At 53.3% G+C, this 10,058-nt stretch overlaps 1 long non-coding RNA gene across 1 annotated transcript; it reads left to right on the plus strand.

Annotated features, from left to right (window-relative positions):
- The first annotated feature begins 1,737 nt into the window (after positions 1-1,737).
- On the plus strand, positions 1,738-6,747 carry LOC138816005 (uncharacterized). Its single transcript, XR_011368537.1, has 3 exons — positions 1,738-2,257; positions 5,227-5,287; positions 6,470-6,747. It is a non-coding gene; the product is annotated as an uncharacterized lncRNA (long non-coding RNA).
- Positions 6,748-10,058: the final 3,311 nt, after the last annotated feature.

The following is a 10,058-nucleotide window of genomic DNA, read 5'->3' on the forward strand; positions in this document are numbered from 1 at the left end:
CGGCGGGGGTGCGCGGCCCGGGGCGCGCGCGGCGGCGGCGGCGGCGGCGGCGGCGGCTCAGTCTCGCCCCGCGGCTCGGCGGGCGGGCGGCGGCGGCGGCGGCCTGCGCTCCAGCCGCATGTCCCGCCGCGGAGGCGCCTCCCTCTCCCCCCCCCCCCGGCGTGGGGCGCCTCGGGAGGAGCCGAGAGGCCCAGTCCCCCCCCCAAAGAAACAAAACCAAAATGAATAATCCGAGCGGGGGGGGGGAGGCGGCGCAGTCCTCGCGGGGTTAACGGAAAAAAATCGGGGTGCGGGGCGGAGGGATCAGATCGCGTCTACTCCATCGCCGGAGGCGACGGCGACGACGCGGACTCCGGGGCGGGCGGGCGGCGGCTCCCGTCGTCTGCTCTCCTCCTTTCCCGGGGAATCTACTGCGAGCGATCGCGGCCTCGGCGGACGACGCCGCCGCCGCTGCTGCTGCTGCTGCCGCCGCTGCTGCCGCTCGTGCGGCCCGCCAACGCCGCCGCCCTCGCCCTCGCCATGCTCGGACGCGGGGGGGGAGGGAGGAGGGGAGGGACGGGGGGGGGGAGCCCGGACGGCGGCGCCCCGGTTCTCCGCCCCGGCGGTTCCCGGAGTTGGCGAGGCTCAAAGTGGGCGGGCGGAAGTGCGCGGGCCCCCGCGGCGGCGGCGGCGGCGGCCGGGCCCGGCGAGCAGGCCCCGCGGGGCCGCGGCGGTGGCGCTGGCGGCGGCGGCCCTCGATCCGCGGGCGGGCGTGCGGGCGTGCGCACACGCACACGCTCACGCACACACTCGGGGGGAGGGGGAGGGGGTCGCACTCCGCGCCAAGCGCCGCCCCCTCAGCGCCCGGCCATCTTTCCCGGCACTGGGACGGACGGCTCCTCCCGCCGAGCGACGATCACACCACGGCGGGCCGCCCCGCGGCCTAGGCGGGCGCTCGGCGCTCCCGGCCGCCGCCGCCCGGCCCCGCCGCGCCCCTCCCCGCGCCGCCCTCACCCCTCCCTCCCCCCCCGCCACACGCTGGGCTCCACGCGCCGGCCTAGGGCTCCCCCCCACACCCCACTTCCCGGTGAGGACCCGGCCTGGTCACGATCGGAACGGATCCCCGCGGGTCGTTACGGGCGCCCGGAGGCCTGGTCGGCGACGACGACGACCGTTACCCCAACGGGCACAGCCACTGTCATCCCCGAGACGCCGCCGCCGCCGCCGCCGTCGCTGGCGCTCGCACGCATGCGCACCGCGCGCTCACCCCTCCCTGCGCCCCCCCTCCTCCTCGCTTTTCCTTTTCCCTTCGCTTCCCTTTTCCTCTGCTTCTCCGAGAACTCCCCCACACCCCCCTCCTCCTCCTCCTCCTCCTCCACCTTCTCCACCTCTTCCTCCTTCCCCCCCTCCTCAACACACACGCACACACGCCCTTCCCAGAGCGCCCGGTGGGCTCTGCGCATGCGCGGACCCCCCCCTCCCTCCACGCTACCGCCTTTCGCCCCGACGCGTGCGCCTTGACCGCCCACCCAGCAAACCGGATAAACACATTAGCCCGCTCGCGCCGGCCCCGCCCCCCGCCCCCCTTTCCTCCTCTCTCCTCTCCCCCCACCCCGTCCCCACGGCCCGCCCACCCGGGGCCCCCACCGCGCATGCGTGGCGCGCCGCCGACCGACGGCGCCTGCGCTGTGCCGCCAGCTCGGGCCCTTCCCTTCCCTTCCCCACCGCCCCCACCCCCGCGCGCTCTCAGATTCCCTCTGCCCGGGGCGTGAAGCAGCCGCTCCTCCGGCTCCTCTTCCTCCCTCCCCTCTCCGTGGAGGCTGCACGCTGCTTTTTTTTTTTTTTTCTTACCCTTCCTTCCTTCCTTCCCCCGCTCCCCGCATCCCCCGGCCTCGGGGCCCCGCACCCCGCCGGCCTCCGCCAGGCCCCAGGGCCGCGGGACCCCCATCTGTTTTTAAAGGCCTGGCTCCCGCCCCCCCCTCACCCTCTCCTTCCCCCCCACACACACACACAGCCATGTGGGTCTTTGAAGACCAAGAACAACAACAACAAAAAGCCAGAGACACTGAGCTATAAATAAAAGCTTCAGCCGATGAGCCTCCACCCATGCCCAGGGCTCCCGCGGGAAGCCGGGCCGGGGAGCCCCGTGGGGTCCCTCCGAGGCGGGCTGTCCCTGACCCCTTGGAGGGAGGTTCTGGGTGGTGGGGTCTGGTTTGTCTAGTACTGCTGAGAAGCAGTAAGAATCCCAACTCCTGGTTTTGTGGAGCATTGAAGCTGGGTAAGTGGAGATGTTGGGGGGGGGGGGCGTTATTTGGTAGGTCTCGTAGATGGAAAGTGACATGCATTCTAAAATTAACTCGTTTTTAAGAGCTCCATCTGCCAGTTTTCTTGAGATCTTTTTCTAAGCTCACCTTCAAGTAAAAACAGTGATATGGTTCTATTTTTACTGCACCCTGGAAGGTCTTCTCAGACACATGGAGGATGGAAAACAACCACAAAATAGTATAAATTAGCAGACACTATAGGCAAGTGATTACTTGTTAGGCATTAACCGACTTTCTCATAGCTAAGTTTGTTAAAAAGAAAAAAAGTAAGCCTTGAGCTGTGTACTTCCCAAATGAAGATAAATTGTGTTGATTGTGTGAGTCTCTGTCAGAGAGCGAGAGAAACCAGTTATATTCTAGTTTATGAAACTAGTTGAAACTGGTAATAGATAATGATAGACAAGACTCAGCCAGGCACCTGACACTCCTAATCCTCGTCACTCATAATCCTCACTATTCAGGAGGCTGAGATCTGAGGATCCAGGTTTAAAACTCCCCCAGGCAGGGAAGTCAAGGAGACTCATCACCACCAGAAAACCGGAATGGAGCTGTGGCTTAATTGGTAGAAAGACACTCGAGAGAGAGAAAAACAAAAAAACTAAGGGAAGTCATCCCAGGCCCTGAGTTCAGGCCTCAGTATCTGCACACACACACATTGATTAAGATCAACAGTAACTGGACTTAGTCCTTTTGGGAGATGTCCAGCAGGACCACCAATCAATTATTGCCTAGAGTGATTTGATTCAGTATGTAATCCTTTCAGGTATTTAAACTTTTAACATTTAGTTTGAGTTTTATTAAAAAGCAATCTTTAAACAAAAAGTAAATATAAGTAAATAACAAATGACAAAAGCAGAAAGGCCTAGACCATGGCTCAAATGGTAGAATGGCAGTCTAGCAAGTGTAAGGCCCAGAGTTCAACCACAGCACTGAAAAAGGAAAGGAAGAAAAAAAAAAAAAAAGATCCTCTGTGGAAATCAATATTGGGCTTCACAAAAAAGCCAAAAATAGAACTAACCTATGACCCTGCTCATACCACATTTAGGCATACATCTGAAGGGTTGTAAATCAACATACAAGACAGATAAACACATGTTAACCCAGGCTTATGGAAAATGCCAGACTAGCCTGAGCTAGTGTCAAAAAAGTGAACAAGGGGCTGGGAAGGTGGCTCAGTGGTAGAGCGCTTGCCTTGCATGCATGGGGGCCCTGGGTTCCATTCCTCAGCACCACATAAGCAGAAAAAACCGGAAGTGGTGCTGTGGCTCAAGTGGTAGAGCACTCTCCTTGAGCTAAAGAGCTGAGGGACAGCGCCCAGGCCCAGAGTTCAGGCCCTATGACCGACCGACACACACACACACACACACACACACACACACATGACCGACCAACACACACACACACACACACACGACCGACACACACAGCAAACAAAAACGATGTGCTGTTGCAATCCCAGCACTTGGAAAACCAGGGCAGGAGAATCATGGTGGTCAGGAGTTCAAAACAAAAATGTTACAGAAAATGTTACATCTCAAAACAAAAATGTTACAGAAATATATTTGAGACGGACAGATGATCATAATATTTTACTTATTTTTAATGCACTGGAGAGCTGGGAAGGGGGCTTAGAGGTAGAGTGCTTGCCTCACATGCATGAAGCCCTGGGTTCGATTCCTCAGCACCACATAAGCAGAAAAGGCTGGATGTGGTGCTGTGCCTCAAGTGGCAGAATGCTCGCCTTGAGCAAAGGAAGCTCAGGGGCAGCGCCCAAGCCCTGAGTTCAAGCCCCACGACCGACCAAAAGGAAAAAAAAAAAAGTATCATAGACTTTCCTGCCTGGGCTGGGTTCGAACCAGTATCCTCATAGCTTAGCATCATGCTGGTGGTACCTATTTTTTTGTATGTTTTTTTTTTTTTTTGGTCGGTCGTGGGGCTTGAACTCTGGGCCTGGGCGCTGTCCCTCAGCTCTTCAGCTCAAGGCGAGCGTTCTACCACTTGAGCTACAGCACCACTTCCAGTTTTCTGGTGGTTTATTGGAGATAGGAGTCTCATGGTCTCTCTTGCCTCAGATCTCAGCCTCCTGAGTAGCTAGGATTACAGGCGTGAGCCACCAGCACCTGGCGGTGATACCTATTTTTTTAACCTCCAATATAAACACTCGTTGCAGCTTCTTCATCCCTAATTCTAGCCTGAACAAAGCACTTTGTATTGTTGCCTTAGTACAGTAGCCGACACCTCTTAAAAAGTAGTCAGGAAATGTTACTGTTTTCATTCCCTAAGATTCTTGCCACACTATTCAACTGCCTATTAAATTTATCCATTCATTTATGCAACCAACATTTATTGCCAGTTATAGGCCAAGCATTCAGGATACAAAATGAATAATTCAACAGCTCCTAGCTCTCAAAGAGTGCATAGTGTCGTTGGGGTGGTTAGCTATGTGCACAGCAAGCTCGTTTATAATTCAGAGTCCTAAGAATTTGGGGGGTGCTCTACATGCAAATCTCAAATATCTTAGCAGATGAGATCATGTCACGTTCCAGAAGGGGCTAAACTAGTTTCCATAGTGGGTTTTCCTGAGCGGGGGGGAATCCCTGCAATTATTCATAGCATTGTTTCTAAGGGAAAGTGTGTTCTGCATTCCTAACAGTCAACTTAAAATTGAAATTTTGGAATACAGCCAGTTTGTTCCTGGGGACGTATCTAAAAAAAATGCCTGTCTTTTTCAGGACCATTTAACCTCTTTACATCTATCTCCCACCTGGGTTCCTATGGCCAGGGGTTCAACCTGAGGGTCAAGGGAGTTTCCCAATCACCCACATACCAGAAAGTGGGTACTACAATTACTTATAGGGTCCTTGACTCAAGCAGATCGTAATAAAGTAGCTTCAGGCCTAAGTTTGAGTGTTTCATCTTCTAGTTTCGGAGAAGATAACCAGAGTGGATCAGGTGAAGGATGAAAGTTTTGGAATTACTGCCGGGTAAGAAATTAGAAAGGGCTGGGTACCAGTAGCTCAAGCCTGTAATCCTAGGTCCTGGGGCTTGAACTCAGGGCCCCTGAGCTGCTTCTGCTCAATGCTAGTGCTCTTGAAGCACAGGCTCTACTTCTGGCTTATTGGTAGTTTATTGGAGATAAGAGTCTCACAGATTTTCCTTTCCCGGGCTGGCTTCAAACCAGGATCCTCAGATCTCAACCTACTGAGTAGCTAGGATCAGAGGCATGAGCCACCGGCGCCATAGCTTATAGCTGGTTTTAAAGCCTTCAAGCAGAATGTGTCCTCTCCTTCCTCCTTGCCTTACCTCACCAAGCTTGCGAAACAACTAACCACGTGCAATATCAAGAGGAAAAGTGAAGCTGGGTGCCAGTGGCTCACGCCTGTAATCCTAGGTCTTCAGAAGGCTGAGATCTGAGGATCATACTTCAAAGCCAGCCTGGGCAGGAAAGTTGGTGAGACTCTTTTTACCTCCAGTGAACCACCAGAAAACCGGAAGTGGAGCTGTGACTCAGAAGAAGTAGACCTCTAGCCATGAGCAGAAGAGCTCAGGCATTTCAAGGCCCGGTGTGGGTGGCTTTAAGTGGAGCAGAGTTGAAGGCCCTTCTTCCTGTTGGGAGGCTGGGAATCCCGAGGCTTGGGAGTCCAAGGATCCACGCAGGTGGATGAAGTGTCTGAAGATGGTGTAAGAGGAATGGGGGGGGGGGGGCGGGAAGCAAACCTGATGTCCTTGTGGGTGGAGAATTGGGTGTTGAGGTGAAGTAGAGATGCTGGGTTGAACCAGCGCCATCTTGGCCATGTGGTGGATGAGAGGGTTTGGGTTTCACTGGTGCCACCCTGTCTTCACGGTGGAGGCAGGGAAGTCCCACCTCCCAGGTGTTGGAGGGGCCTGAGTTCCTGGAGGTGGGGACGGGACTTGCCTGTGGCCCTGCCGCCCCACCTGACCCTTACCTAGGCCTAGATGAGCTCAGGCTCAGTCACACTATGCCTGTGGCTCTCTGTGTTGCCATATGTGTCCCCTGGCCCTCTTCCGGTCAACATGGCGTCCCACTTCAGCTCCCCACTGGAGTGGATCTGGTTTGTTGGTATTGTATTTCTGCTGCTTCTTTTCTCTCTGGCTCTCATGGCTCAGTTTTCTTTCTTTCTTTTTTTTTTTTTGTTTTTGGTCAGTCATGAGGCTTGAACTCTGGGCCTGGGCGCCGTCCCTCAGCTCTTCCGCTCAAGGCGAGCGTTCTACCATTGGAGCCACAACGCCACTTCTGGTTTTTTCTGCTTATGGGGTGCTGAGGAATCAAACCCAGGGCCTCATGCATGCGAGGCAAATAGTCTTACCACTGAGCCACCTTCCCATCCCCCTGGCTGTTTTCTAACCCTGTTAAGTGTATTTGCAGGCTGCTGGTCTGGCCTTAGTGACTGGAGTCTACGGCCTGCAGACCCCCTGCACTCCAATAAAGCCTCCAGAAAACAATCACTCAAAATGTGGCTTCTCTATTTTCTCACTGTACAACAGTGGAGATCAAGGCAGTGCTAAAAGGGTGGTACCAATATGTGGGGGGAACTTTTAAGATAGCAGCTCTGAATGTTCTAGAAGTGACTCTGGAGAAAGAGACAGACCATCTGTGTTCATTTCCCTCAGAGGCCAAGGAGTTGGTTAGGAAAGAATATTTTTCAAGAATAGTTTGGAAAATGTGTGTGGTCTGGAGATGGCCAGGCTCCAGATCTCACTAATAGACTTTAACTCACGATTTTACCAGAACTCTTGAGGCCTAGCCTCAATAATCAAGAAAACACAGAGCAGATGGAAGCATGATTCAGGTAGAACAGCACCAGCCTGTGTTTGAAAATGGCAAAACCTGAGTTGGAGTCCTGGTCGCAGAAGAAAAAGAACAGATAGGAGTTTGGGCCCCAATGGCTCATACCCACGGTTCAAGCAACTCGAGGAAGTGGAGATCTGAGGATGGAGGTTCAAAGGCAGCTTTGGCAGGATGTTCTGCGAGATTCTATCTTACTGACCAGCAAAATGCCCGACTGAAGGCATGGCTCAAGTGAGCAAAACAATGGAGAGTACCAGGGCGAGCTTCAAGCTTACAGGCGTCAGCTGCCCTTAAAATAAGAGGAAATAATGTTTCAGGAAATAATCTCCCCCCGCCCCCCCCAGTCCTGGGGCTTGAACTCAGGGTCTGCGTGGGGCTTGAACTCAGGGTCTGCGCGCTGTCCCTGAGCGTCTTTGCTCAAGGCTATCACTCTACCACTTGAACCACAGTGCCACTTTAGGCCTTTTTCTGTATATGTGGTACTGAGGAATTGAACCCAGGGCTTCATGCATGCTGGGCAAGCACTTTTGCACTAGGCCACATTCCCAGCCCATATTGGTTTTTGTTCTTGGTTGTTAGGTTTGAACTTAGGGCCTAGGTGCTGTCCCTGAGCTTTTCTGCTCAAGGCTAGCACTCTACCACTTGAACCACCACTCTACTTCACTTTTTTTCCCTGGAGTGGTTCATTGGAGATAAGAGTCTCATAGACTTTCCTGGCCCAGCTAGCTTCAAACCGAGATCCTCAGATCTCAGCCTCCTGAGTAGCTTGGATTACAGGCGTGAGCCACTGGCACCTGGCTCCAAAATGTTTAACTTGAATCACTAACCTTAAAATCTCAATCCAGAATCTGGACTCTGAAACCCCTGGCTATGAGCTAAATCTTGGAAAGGGTTAATGATCAACTTTTAGTCATTTTTCTGGGGCTAAGAATAAGAAATATGCACCTTGTACTTTGCCTTGAAGACTTGTTAGCTGGACAAACAGATGGACAAGCTCTCAACAATTCAATTTTAAGCTCTAGAACAGTGATCTTCAGAGAGAGTGTGTGTGTGTGTGTGTGTGTGTGTGTCCGTGTGCCCCCTAGGGCTTGAAATCAGGGCCTGGGCTTTGTTCCTGACTTTTCTTGCTCAAGGCTAGTACTCTACCACTTGAGTCACAGCTTCACTTCAGGCTTTTTTGGTAGTTTATTGGCTATGAGTCATATTCCTGCCCCAGCTGGCTTCACATCTCAGTCTCCTGAGTAGCTTGAATTACAGGCATGAGCCACCACACACACACACACACACACACACACACACACACACACACACACACACACACACATACATCTTTTTAACAGGGTCCTTTTAAAGAGACTTGTTCACCCGACTTAAGCATCCTCTGACCCCGCCCCCTCCCATATGCCAATTACAGATGTAGTGAAGGGTGGCAGAGTTAGACATATGATCTTGCTGCTTTGGGAGGGAGCACTTTAGTACATCCTCAGTTATCTTTTTTTGTCGATCGTGGGGCTTGAACCCTGGCCTGGGCGCTGTCCCTCAGCTCTTCAGCTCAAGGCGAGCGCTCTACCACTTAAGCCACAGCACCACTTCTGGTTTTCTGGTGGTTCGTTGGGATAAGAGTCATAGTTTCCTGCCTGGGCTGGCTTTGAACTGCAGTCCTCAGATCTCAGCTTCCTGAGTAGCTAGAATGACAGGCATGAGCCACCAGTGCCTGGCCCCTCAGTCAGCTTTGTAAGAAGTAAGACATTTGACTTTGGCCTCTGTAGACAGAACTGGAGATTGGGAGCAAGAAGTATGCACGCATAGTGATCCCACACTCCCAGTCTAGGGTGTGGCCTAGCTGACCATTCTCAGTGTTGGGCTCCCGAGGGTTATAGCTTTACCAATTGAGGGTGAGCTGGAATGGGTCAGCCACTGTCGCTTGTGGGGGAGGGCCTCCCCCCTCTGTCCTAACTTCTAGCTATTCTTTTCCTTTGGGGCAGGTTTGGCTTCCTGTTACAAGATAAGAAAAAAGGCATTCTTTGCCTTTCTGAGGGACAGTGTGTGTGTGTGCCAGGATGCTTCACCTGGAGCTGGAGGTGACTGTGAAGTGCCTGTTTGAAAGAATGGCTGTGATCTAAGGATGTGAAGTGGAGCACTGGGTATCCAACTTTTAAAATTTTTGGCAGTACTGGGGTTTCCATTCAGGACCTTGTGTTTGCTAGGCAAGTGTTCTGCTGTTTGAGCTATACCCCCTGCTTTTTGCGTGTGTGTGCCGATCTTGGGGCTTGAACTCGGCCTGGGCAGTGTGTGTGTGTGTGTGTGTGTGTGTGTGTGTGTGTGTGTGTGTGTGTGTGTGTGTGTGTGTGTGTGTGTGTGTGTGTGTGTGTGTGTGTGTGTGTGTGTGTGCCGATCTTGGGGCTTGAACTCAGGGCCTGGGCACTGTCCCAGACTTTTCTTTTTTTTTTGGTCAAAGCTAGTACTCTTTTCACTACGAGAGCCACAGCTCCACTTGCAGCTTTTTAGTGGAACATTGGAGATGAGCCTCGTGAACTTTTCCTGCCTGGGCTGGCTTTGAACCGTCCTCTTCAGATCTCAGCCTCCTGAGGAGCTGGGATGACAGGCGTGATGAGCCACCGGTGCTGATTGCTTTTTCAATTTTATTTTATTTTATTTATAGTGCAGCACTCTTTCTTAGTAAATCCTCCCCTCCCCACGTGGGGTAGTGGGTACTGTCCGCCTTCAGCTTTTGGTGCTTAATTGGGGATCAGACTCTCAAGGGCTGGCTTCCCAGGATGGCCAGAGCTCAGCTTCCTCAGTGGCTGACTACACGTGTGAGCCAAGTGTCCAGCTTTTACTGGTTATCTGGGAGCCTAGGCTCGAACTCCAATCCTCCAGACCTCAGCCTCTCTGGAGTAGCTAGGGTTTTTTCTCTAAGGCACAGTGTTCAGGTAAATGGCAGG

Source organism: Dipodomys merriami, unplaced genomic scaffold (genome assembly GCF_024711535.1).
Source record: "Dipodomys merriami isolate MVZ:Mamm:240054 unplaced genomic scaffold, mDipMer1.0.p SCAF_68, whole genome shotgun sequence".
Taxonomy (NCBI): Eukaryota; Metazoa; Chordata; class Mammalia; order Rodentia; family Heteromyidae; genus Dipodomys; species Dipodomys merriami.